General features: G+C 45.0%; 1 pseudogene; it reads right to left on the minus strand.

Moving 5' to 3' along the window:
- Window positions 1–1,424: 1,424 nt before the first annotated feature.
- Window positions 1,425–1,542, minus strand: LOC126413462 (5S ribosomal RNA; annotated as a pseudogene).
- Between the last annotated feature and the right edge of the window lie 9,033 nt (window positions 1,543–10,575).

Here is a 10,575-nt window from a genome sequence, read left to right on the forward strand (position 1 = left end):
TGTTCACACGCAGACCGAAACTACTGCGCAAACACCAACACTGTAGACCAATAACACTACATACACGCCCAATACGTTTCCGAGAGAAAGTCAGGTACCTTGGTGTCTGGCTGGACCGGAAACCTACATGGGGGGACCACATCGAATACGTTGCCAACGCGAGCTCAAACAGCTCTACCCAATGCTCAACAGGGAGAGCACACTGAATAGGAGGGTGTCGAGGTCCATTTACATGACACTGATTAGACCTCTGATGACGTACGCAGCTCCCGTCTGGGGATATGCAGCTCCTACACGACTGCGCCGCCTGCAGATAATACAGAACAAGGTGGTACGAATCATTAGCAACGCTCCTCGCTACACACGCACCGTGGATCTTCACCATGAATACCGCCTTTATACCCACAAGGAAGTATTCAAAAACACGCCTCACGACTATACAGGAACTCGAGACACTTGAACAATCCTTTCATCCTCACTCTGGGAAACTACGATCACAACCACAGGTGGAAGCACAAGCGGCCAAAGACACTGCTAGCTAGGGCATAGCCACCTATGGTAAACTAACATACGCAAACAGCGACCAAGGTCGGCAAGCCCCTGCATATCAGCAACACTGACTGGCAACTACCAGCTGCTATTAGAGCCGACCAACAGGCCACAGCAGGGACACCGACGAGCTCGCCCACAGACGCACAAACAATCTGCCAACATTCCCTCACACTGTGCTTTCGGTATATGACCTATCGGACACAAGATCGATAACAAACCTAACTGTTGCAGGCTGCTGACGCTGAACGAGGACTCTGTACCAGCACCCAGCGCCAGCCGCCGAGCAGCACAAACGCACAACGTCAAGGTATCGACATGCATGATATCCACTAGTAACAAAGCCTAACCTTGCACAACCTATCGCAGGCAGCAAGACAACCGCTACTGCTCTTACCACCCGACCTAACTTTCGCAGAGGTTTTTTTCCCTTGTCTCTTGCCTTGGCACCTTTTTTCCTCTGCCCTTCAAACCGCTACCCTTCGTCAGATGTCGACCAACCTATCTCCAGATGAGTGCGTATTAATGGTTAATCCTAACCAGACGTACGTACGCAAACATCGCAGTACCCACATCCTGCGACACCTCACTTCAGTGAATACTAATCCTTATGCAGAGATGGCAATAGACCTTTTGTGTTGGCCATCTTGCCGGTGTGGGCGTGGAGGGGCTCCACCTCAGAAAAAAAAGTCACGAGTTGCCTACCAGGACCATCTGACTGCCGTGTCATCCTCAGAGGAGGATGCGGATAGGAGGGGAGTGGGATCAGCGCACCGCTCTCCCGGTCGTTATGATGGTATTCTTGACCGAAGCCGCTACTATTCGGTCGAGTAGCTCCTCAATTGGCATCACGAGGCTGAGTGCACCCCGAAAAATGGCAACAGCGCGTGGCGACCTAGATGGTCACCCAACCAAGTCCTGACCACGTCCGACAGCGCTTAACTTCGGTGATCTGACGGGAACCGGTGTATCCACTGCGGCACGGCCGTTGCCATAAGGGGTGTATATAATCTACATAAGTTTTATCTGCAGGATTTTTCTCTCGCGTTGAAGCTAGCTTCACTTTACTTGTCCTCTGATTGCGATTACCTTTATTAAATTCTTGACACTGAACTACATACTTTCGAACATCTCCATTTACCATAGAGCAAGTTAGGCGCTGTTTTATCCTCATGATAGTCATATACACCCCCAAATAACCCTGCCCTAGCTCCAAACCCGAGAGTTCAAACAGAGCCCGCTGTTCCTTAACAGAACTTATGCCCAAGCAACATTTATGACCACAGTAAGGATACTTCTTTCCAGGATAAAACTTGAACATAATTTTCTTGCCAACATAATGCAGAAAACACATACGGAACTTAAGAAAATCACACCCTATCAGTATATCGGTACTCACACCCTGAACCACAGTAAACTCAAACGGCCACTACCACCGTTGGATTTTCATGCCTAACCAGTGTGAGACTACTTCCAGAATCTAACAGTCCACAAATGGGTTCATGCGCAATTTGGGACACAGAAAAGGCAAATTAACTTGAGTGAATGATCTAAGTTTCGAGGCATTTTAATTAAACAGGGCACTGGACAATCACACACGAAATGTCCCATCTTGTTACAACGAAACTGCGCCCCTCCCTTAGTTGGTCTTCATTGTGACAGTTTCTTGCTACCTACAGTTCTTTCAGTCACTAAGGTACAGTTACTACTAGTAACACTATGCGTGGAGCCGCTAAAACAAAACTTCTGAATATTGGCGGCTAATCCATCTAGCTACTTAAAGCTTTTTGGTGTATAAACAAAGAGCACTTGTGAACGGTCACTTGGACGCATCTCCTCTGTAATGCTGTTCACATTTTCCAGTTCATTACCATTAAGACTCACGCGATAACTGTCGTTATAATATCCTCACTGTAACAGGCCAAACTCTCCCCATGTCCCTGGATACGTTAGACGTAACAGTTGAGAAACTCATAACAAAAGCTGCTGGACTAATTGCTTTCGAACAGTCTTTATCAAAGGAAGTCCTCAGTGACATTCCTTCTGCAGAAGCGTCCGCTGTTTACGAAGGTAGCCGTGAGGTAACTTGATAAATCAAGCTATCTGTAAGTTCAAAGACGGCTGCCTCATTCTGTGAGCGGACTGTTAACCATAGCAAACCAACTACTTGCTCACTCGTGTCCATAGCCAGATTAAAAAGTCGCTGAAGTGCATTGAGAAAAGGATTAGGATATTTACTAAATAAATCTCACATACGCAACTTACTCCCCTCCCCTTAATTAACTACCAGGAAACCATGACTTTCCCGGCATCAGAACCCTTTTGAAGACTCACATTCACTTGCCAGTAGAAGAGTCTCCCTACAAGCTTTAGCTTAAATACTGCATCCACTATCATTTCAATAAACGGTTTGCGTTCAGGATCGCAGCTAATGACACTAAGATCTCTCATACGGTTAACCAGATGTTTTAACCGTGCCTGATCTAGAAATATTAGAGCTATTATGGGAACTCTGCCCTGCAGTAATTGGATCTTGGGTTTTATGCTACCCAGAAGGTCACCGGAAACAGAGAAAACGCTCGGACCTCGCCTACGTCGTCTGCAACAGGCTCATGCCGCAGCTTGCTGCACAACCCCAGTGGCAAGAACGCGGCTGTGCCTTCCACTTTTTCCTTGCGGGTGGCTAGCTCATACCAAAGTTGCTCCTCAGTTAAGTGAGAAATTCCAACTTTCGGTCTCGGATCCACGATTGACCTTCTATTAGCTAAAATTGTCTAACACAACAGACTGCACCACACAATCTTATAAGTTGTCTGTCGCTATCTCTAAATTGGATCATAATCCGCTACCAATAGTATGCAGTAGGGAGTTCGTGTTGAGTGGAAGGATACTGGGCCATAAATTTATAGACTAATTTAATAGAAAAGAAACCACTTTATCGCCACGTCAGAAGACCTAAAATTCCAAGCAACTATAACCAGAATTTAATATACTGTTTCTTGTGGAAGCAAGGAAACTGGTGGTATAATTTTAAGAAACGCTAAAATAATGTCTATTAACAAATTTTAAGAAAAGAATATGAAGTAAATATTTCTGAAATATTGACATTCACATAGATGCTTAATACGACCAACAATGTGGCGTTTAAGAATACATTCCAAATTTATGCTTTAGAAACCAACAGCCGATTAACCTCTGACAACGACAACCAGATAAGACAATCAAAGAATGAAAAAAAAATGCTTGATGACAAGTTTACATAAAAACAATCTGTCGGTTGAGTAAACTTGGTGTCTGATTAGACCCAAAATACTCTTTTCATTTTGGTTATGAACAACACTCAACCTTTTTGGTTTGCTGAGTTAGTAGGCTATCCCTTTAGTACTGTTAAGAGCAACATTTCTCTTACTCAAGACCCTTTTAGCAGAACTCACAATGTAAACCACATGTGTACTGAGGCTATCCAATATTATACAAATTACGGGTTAATGATTTTAAAAAAAATTGCTACATCATAAGACACTGGACAAAATTTGGGAAATAGAGTCGTGCGCAGAAAACATATTATGTACTGTTTCATCTATATAACTGCAATTAGCGAGGCGAGACCCAAGCAAGAAACTCCCACAGCGGTAGTTTATTAGTTAAAACTACACGGAACAAACGTAATCACTTGAAATGTTGAACAAAACGGCTTTACAGACGACAATGGATAATCTGGATGTCACGCAAGACAATGGCCCTTTAAACCATAAGCTATAAGGGTTAGGATTGTAATCGAATTCTCACCATAATTTTTAGGAAGTAGGAACATAAATCAACAACCGCCCGATCACAGGTTGCAATCGGTGGAGCATGTCCACCAGTAGCTCTCCTGTTCATTCCTCAGGAACCGGCTGGCAGGGAACCAACCCAGCGCCAGATTGGACACTGGCTACTTCCGAATGATGCAAGTCCAAGTACAAGTAGGTGCACAGGCAACGAACGGGAGCTGCTACGTAGGTCAATCTCCACTGATCCGGCAGACAGTTGATATCAGGTAACCCGCTCTGACTAGCATTCCAAATGCATCTGCGAGCCTAGGATTTTATCGGCCACGTCGTCGGGCGCTTTTTACCCGCTATCGCCACATAAACAAGTTGACACCCGATCACTGATGGAGCAACCGACCTCTTGGTCGCGCTTAAATTAACCTAATCATCACTGCGCCTTTCTATGGAGGCAGGAAGTCGCTCTGACTCCACTGACAGAGGGGCAGTCTCATCACAGCAGCCAAGACTCGTTCCAAGACGTGCAGTAGATGTTTCCGTCCGTTCTGCCCCAGGCTAGCGAACCTTCTCGCCGTGACGCGCTTCAGAACACCACGGTTATACAGGCGTGCCCCATCCGTTCGCCACTCAAGTACGTAGCAAGTGCAGAACTACATCTTGGAGCTCAACAGGGCTCACGCCGTCAGAACGAACACAATACTACATTGTTTTTCTCCCTCGCTCACCAAGCGAGAACTACTAAACATCCACTCCCCTCCATCATACCCTCCGGTTGACCACTATCATATGGTTCAAATGGTTCTGAGCGCTATGGGACCCAACAACGGAGGTCATCAGTCCCATAGAACTTAGAACTACTTAAACCTAACAAACCTAAGGACATCACACACATCCATGCCCGAGGCAGGATTCGAACCTGAGACCGTAGCAGCAGCGCGGTTCCAGACTGAAGCGCCTAGAACCGCTCGGCCACTCCGGCCGGATGACCACTATCGATACACACGGCAAAGAGGATATTCGCGCAAAAGTAAACTTTAAACAGTAAAAAATAAACTTTAAGCAGTAAACACACGCAGACATAAAAACAAAGTTTAAAAGAAACTGGTTGAAAGTGATGTTTATAAGAGGAATTTGGTCTCAGTGAGCGAACATAGGACGTCCTATCATATGCCGCAGTACGAAGTACTGTTACAGGGCGGTCTACTTTAAAACGAAGGGTTATCCGTGAAGAGCACTCCTGCACTAATGTGAGGATTGACATGCCGTTCAACGAAACATGCGCAGATGTGTACACGTGCAGGAAAATCAGCTGCTGATAGAGCTTGTACACGCTGCGCACGGTACGAGTACAGCAGGTTCTCTTGTAGTACTATTGCAGTTTGGGGTGTCCTCGGCTTTCTACGCCTCTTCAAGTCTTCAGTAGTAGACTTAAAAATCCCATGCTCCTTAAGAGAAGGGTCAATTGCTTTAAACGTCTCTCTGTCGGGGAACTAGTGTTATGGAACTCTCTCCAGATGAAAACATTGAGGGCCACGGCCTTTACCGTCTTCTAATCAGTAAGGCAAATAGGCATCGGCCGACTCCACATTTGAGTATACTTCCACTGCACTGTACCGGAAACCAAGTCCTTGATGAAGTCTCAACAGTTGATGCTACGTGCTTGGTGCTAGTAGAACAACACAGGCAATTAAATGAGTCACATCTCAACATTCCCTCCGTTTAATTGGAACAACAAACACTAGCGATGAACTTAAACATTACAACTTAGCGCACATACTAACTAAACGTATTGAAAAGGGAATTTCTAACATTTCATGTTAAAAAGTTTTACGCAATGCTGGTAGATATGTTGTTGAGCATTTTCTGTGATTAATCTTATTACAAAGAGAATTAGGAAATAAGTTTTAAGCATTTCTGGAATAATGCCCATATAACAAATGTAATTTCTATATGTATGTGGAATGTTCCCTGCAAGTTTGCCTTACGTCTTAGTTACACCCTGTATTTCATAGTAAGCTCTAAAGAATCGTAAGTGTTACCAAACAATAATTGATCCTTACGAAATTTGCGGTCCAAAAAGTTTCTTACCTGACAATGAAAATGTAACGAAAAATTGTAATAGTGTAACAATTATGAAACAATATATAAAACGTTTCTCGTATAAGTACGAAAAAGTGAATTACAGATCACTTAGGATGCTTAGTCAAAGAAAAAGCAAAACACTTATAGCATAAAAACAAACAGCCTTTATTTAGTTGCATAGACGTACAAAATCTCCTTGAAGGTACCAATAATAATTATTATTTAAAAATTTCAGCATCATTTTACAGTGAGAAGATAATACAGCTACATAAAATTTTAAAATTGTACCTACGATTTTTAGATACAACAAATAATACTTTTAATTGGTTTGAATTAACTGAGCAGCAATTTTGCTGGCGGTAAGCAATATTTAGTGAATCAGAGATACCGAATTTTCCATAGTCACGGGTAAATACGGCTCTGTCTCAAATAAATTGACGTTCTTGCATATGACCCAAGAGGAAAGCCATAAGCCATTAAGTGAAGAACTAAATGTATTTCATAAAAATGAATCAGGATCGCTTCAAGCTACAGAGATCCGTAATCTACAGTCAGCCTTTGGCAGTGGAGCTGCTCGGACCTGTTTATGACGTGGCTGAGACGCACTCGAGGAGGAGGCAGTGTTTACCCCAACAGTACTCTTGTATGTTACTTGCTGAAACAATAGCAGTGGCACATACGTTTCGAAAAACCATGGCACAAATTACGTTCTCTGATGAGATCGAAAACATTTGAAGTCGAATGTATCTTGAGGGGTGAGGTGTATATTAATTACACGGAGCTTATAGGAATTCTTTTTATGTGAAGATGGTCGATGATGCAGCATGTGATACGATTGTACAAGCCACCAAACGAGGATTCCAATTCCGCCACTCTGGTGGACGAATTAGTGGCTCATGCGGGCCTCTACCTGCACACGATTAGAATCTTCGAGCTGCCCTTCAAAGTACCAGAATCACTGATAATTGAATCATTCCGGCCATACGGCAGAGTAATAAAGCATACATCGGAACGTTGGGCAAGTTTTAGCAAGTATCCAATGCGAATCGGCCTTGGGAGACATGTGCTGTCCTATTTAAATGTAGGCTGTTGTACAACCATTGTCATCTATGATGGCCAACCGCGGACGTGCTCTGAATGTGATGGTGAAGGACATCTTCGATGAGAGTGCCTCAAGACACTCATGTAACTATTCAGCAGAGACTTAAGGCGCAGCCCTCCTCCATGTCACTACCGCTGACATACGCGTCAGCGCTCCAGAAGGTGATGTCGCCTAGGATGGAACGTATATTCAAACCAACACCACAGATGATGGAGGGGCCATTGGGCCACAGTGATAACGAAGTGGCTCCTACTCCGCTCCAGCCCCAGACGTTGCAGGTGATAGACGATCACACAACATAAGGCATGGGAATCGATTTGGAGGGATCCACGGACCCCGTGGCATCATGGGTGCCACAGGAGCTACAGGATTCAACAGCACCTGAGGTCGACATCAGGGCTTGTAAACAACGCTTCTCGAAGCATAGCAATAGGCACCCCCCAACTCTCGACAATCGCCCCCTCCTCATCCTGAGGCACGTGATGACTCTGGCAGTATGGACCTGTCTGACAAGGAACAACAGCCACTGAGTGTCGCTGCGCAAAGGCATTCGGATAGTGAAAAGATGTCGTGTCGTTCCAGTGATCCACCCCACTGATGTCCATCGACCCTTCAGCAACAGAGGATGACGCTGTGGAAGATTCACGAACACTGCATACCAGTACAGCTCCCAGCGTAGTAGAGAACCTCGCTGGCTCCAACTGGGCTCAGCAGGACGAAAATATCAGCATTGTGACTCCTCCCTTTGGTGGAGACTCGCATCCTTCATCCACAACTCAGGACAACTAATTCCACGGGAAGACATTGGACAGGCAACCTTCTGAGGACGTGTGATGAGACCACTGACATTGTTGATTTTCACCAGTGCACCACTGTGCGAAAATGCCGGATACTGGGAGTCACGCATACAAAATAGGGACAATTAATGTTAATACTGTAAGATCACCTGTGAAACAAAAACTATTCAGGGCATGCAGTATACGTCAGATGTGGATATATTGATGGTGCAGGAAATCTGTACTAATGCGTTCCAGGAAGTACACGACTACATATCCCACACCGTGCTGAACTCGGACAACGACAGTGCAACTCTGACAACGACAGTGGAACGGCAATATTGATCCGGTAGGGGGATTCTAATTCGCGATATGGCTTATAAACTTTCGGCACAGGGACTGGTGATAACAGTTAATGAGATCCGTATTGTCAACATTTACGCCCAATTTGGCTTTGAAAACAGACGAGCACGTGCTAAATATTATTCGGAAGAGAGCTTGCCCTTATATACCGACGGATTCGATCATTTACTGAAGAGTGGAGACCTCAGTTGTGTATTAACCCCAAAAGACCAAACTCCTCATTACATGTCGTCAACTACAAGCGATATGCCAAGAAATGCATTTATTTGACACATGGAACAGAAGCCACGGGAATCTCAAGAGATAAGCGGTTTTTACTAATCACTTGGCAAACCGGCTTCATCGGATATGTTTCCTTTTGGCCTTCGAGAAAAGGCGGTCGATGCTGAACGGTGGTTCATTGCCTTTACTGGCCATACCTTATCTGTGTACCATACCCTCCCTCAACAAATGCGCGAAGATGTCGCGGGACAAGGAAGTAGTGAGCGAGTTGAGGATGTATGAACGACGTGTGAACGCTGCATTCCAGCTTACGCCTCGATGCTTGACTTGCGGTTAGTGTGTGCTAAGCCGATGATATGAAGAGGTCTTATACGAAACGGTCGGGATAAGGCGAGATGGATAAGGGACATTTGTGATTATTGTTACACAATAATTCGTGAGCTGTCATTTCGGAATCCGTCTCCAGAACGCACGCAGATGTTCATCGTGTCAAGGCACGCATCCTATAGATCACCTGACGCCTGGGAGGCATCCCGATCAGGAATAGGCGTGTAGACATTACTGGGGAGCGCGCCTCGATACGCCACGTGCCGCGAGAACAGAAACATTACCACCGATCATTAGTCACAGTGCTCCATGACTTAGAGGGTCTCAACTGATGACACAAAAGGGGATTGTGGCTTGATTTTTGGAGCGTTTCTGTCACCTCCTCGCCGGCGCACCGACGGGCCACCGAGTGTGGTGAGGACATACTGCAACAGTTGCCAACGAGACTAAGATGGATAGGTTTCTCTTATGGAGCCACTCACAGAAAGCGAAATAATGGTGCCATAATAGAAAGGAGCGGGGCATAAATCCCTTGGGCTGGATGACATAACGTAAGAATTTTAACTTGAGTTCACGGAAAAGATGTGGCCACAGTGGGTGTCGGTGTGCAGTGAGCTGACGCGCTCTGATATGTGCGTGCCACCGGATTACATCTACATCGACATGGATACTCTGCAGATTACACATAAGTGGTTGGCAGAGGGTTCATCGAACCAGCTTCACAATAATTCCATATTATTCCTCTCTCTCGAACACCGCCCGGACGAAACGAACACCTGTATATTTCCGTGCGAGCTCTGATTTCCCTTATTTTATTATGATGATCATTTCTTCCTATATAGGTTGTCGGCAACAAAATATTTTCGCATTCGGAGGGGAAAGCTGGTAACTGAAGTTCCGTGGGATGATTCCACCGCAACGAAAAACGAAACTTTGAACTCTCTCGATGTATTCCGTTAATCCTATCTCGTAAGGATCCCAGACCGCGCAGGACTACACCAAAAGAGAACGGACAATCGTATTGTAGGTAGTCTCTTCAGTAGATCTGTTCTATTTTCTAAGTGTTCCGCTAATAAAACGCAGTCTACGTGTTCTCCCCGATTTAAATTCTTCATAATTGTAATTCCTAGCTATTTAGTTGAATTTACGGCATTTAGATTACACTGATTTATCTGCTAACCGAAGTTTAACGAACTTCATTAGCACTCATGTGGATTACGTCACACTTTCCATTATTTAGGGTTCAAAAAAATGGCTCCACGCGCTTTGGCAACAGCTGAGGTCATAAGTCCCCTAGACTTACAATTACTTAAACGTAACTAACCTAAGGACACACCCACATGCCCGAGGCAGGATTCAAACCTGCGACCGTAGCAACAGCACG

The sequence above is a fragment of the Schistocerca serialis genome, chromosome 7 (assembly GCF_023864345.2).
Source record: "Schistocerca serialis cubense isolate TAMUIC-IGC-003099 chromosome 7, iqSchSeri2.2, whole genome shotgun sequence".
NCBI classification, from domain to species: domain Eukaryota; kingdom Metazoa; phylum Arthropoda; class Insecta; order Orthoptera; family Acrididae; genus Schistocerca; species Schistocerca serialis.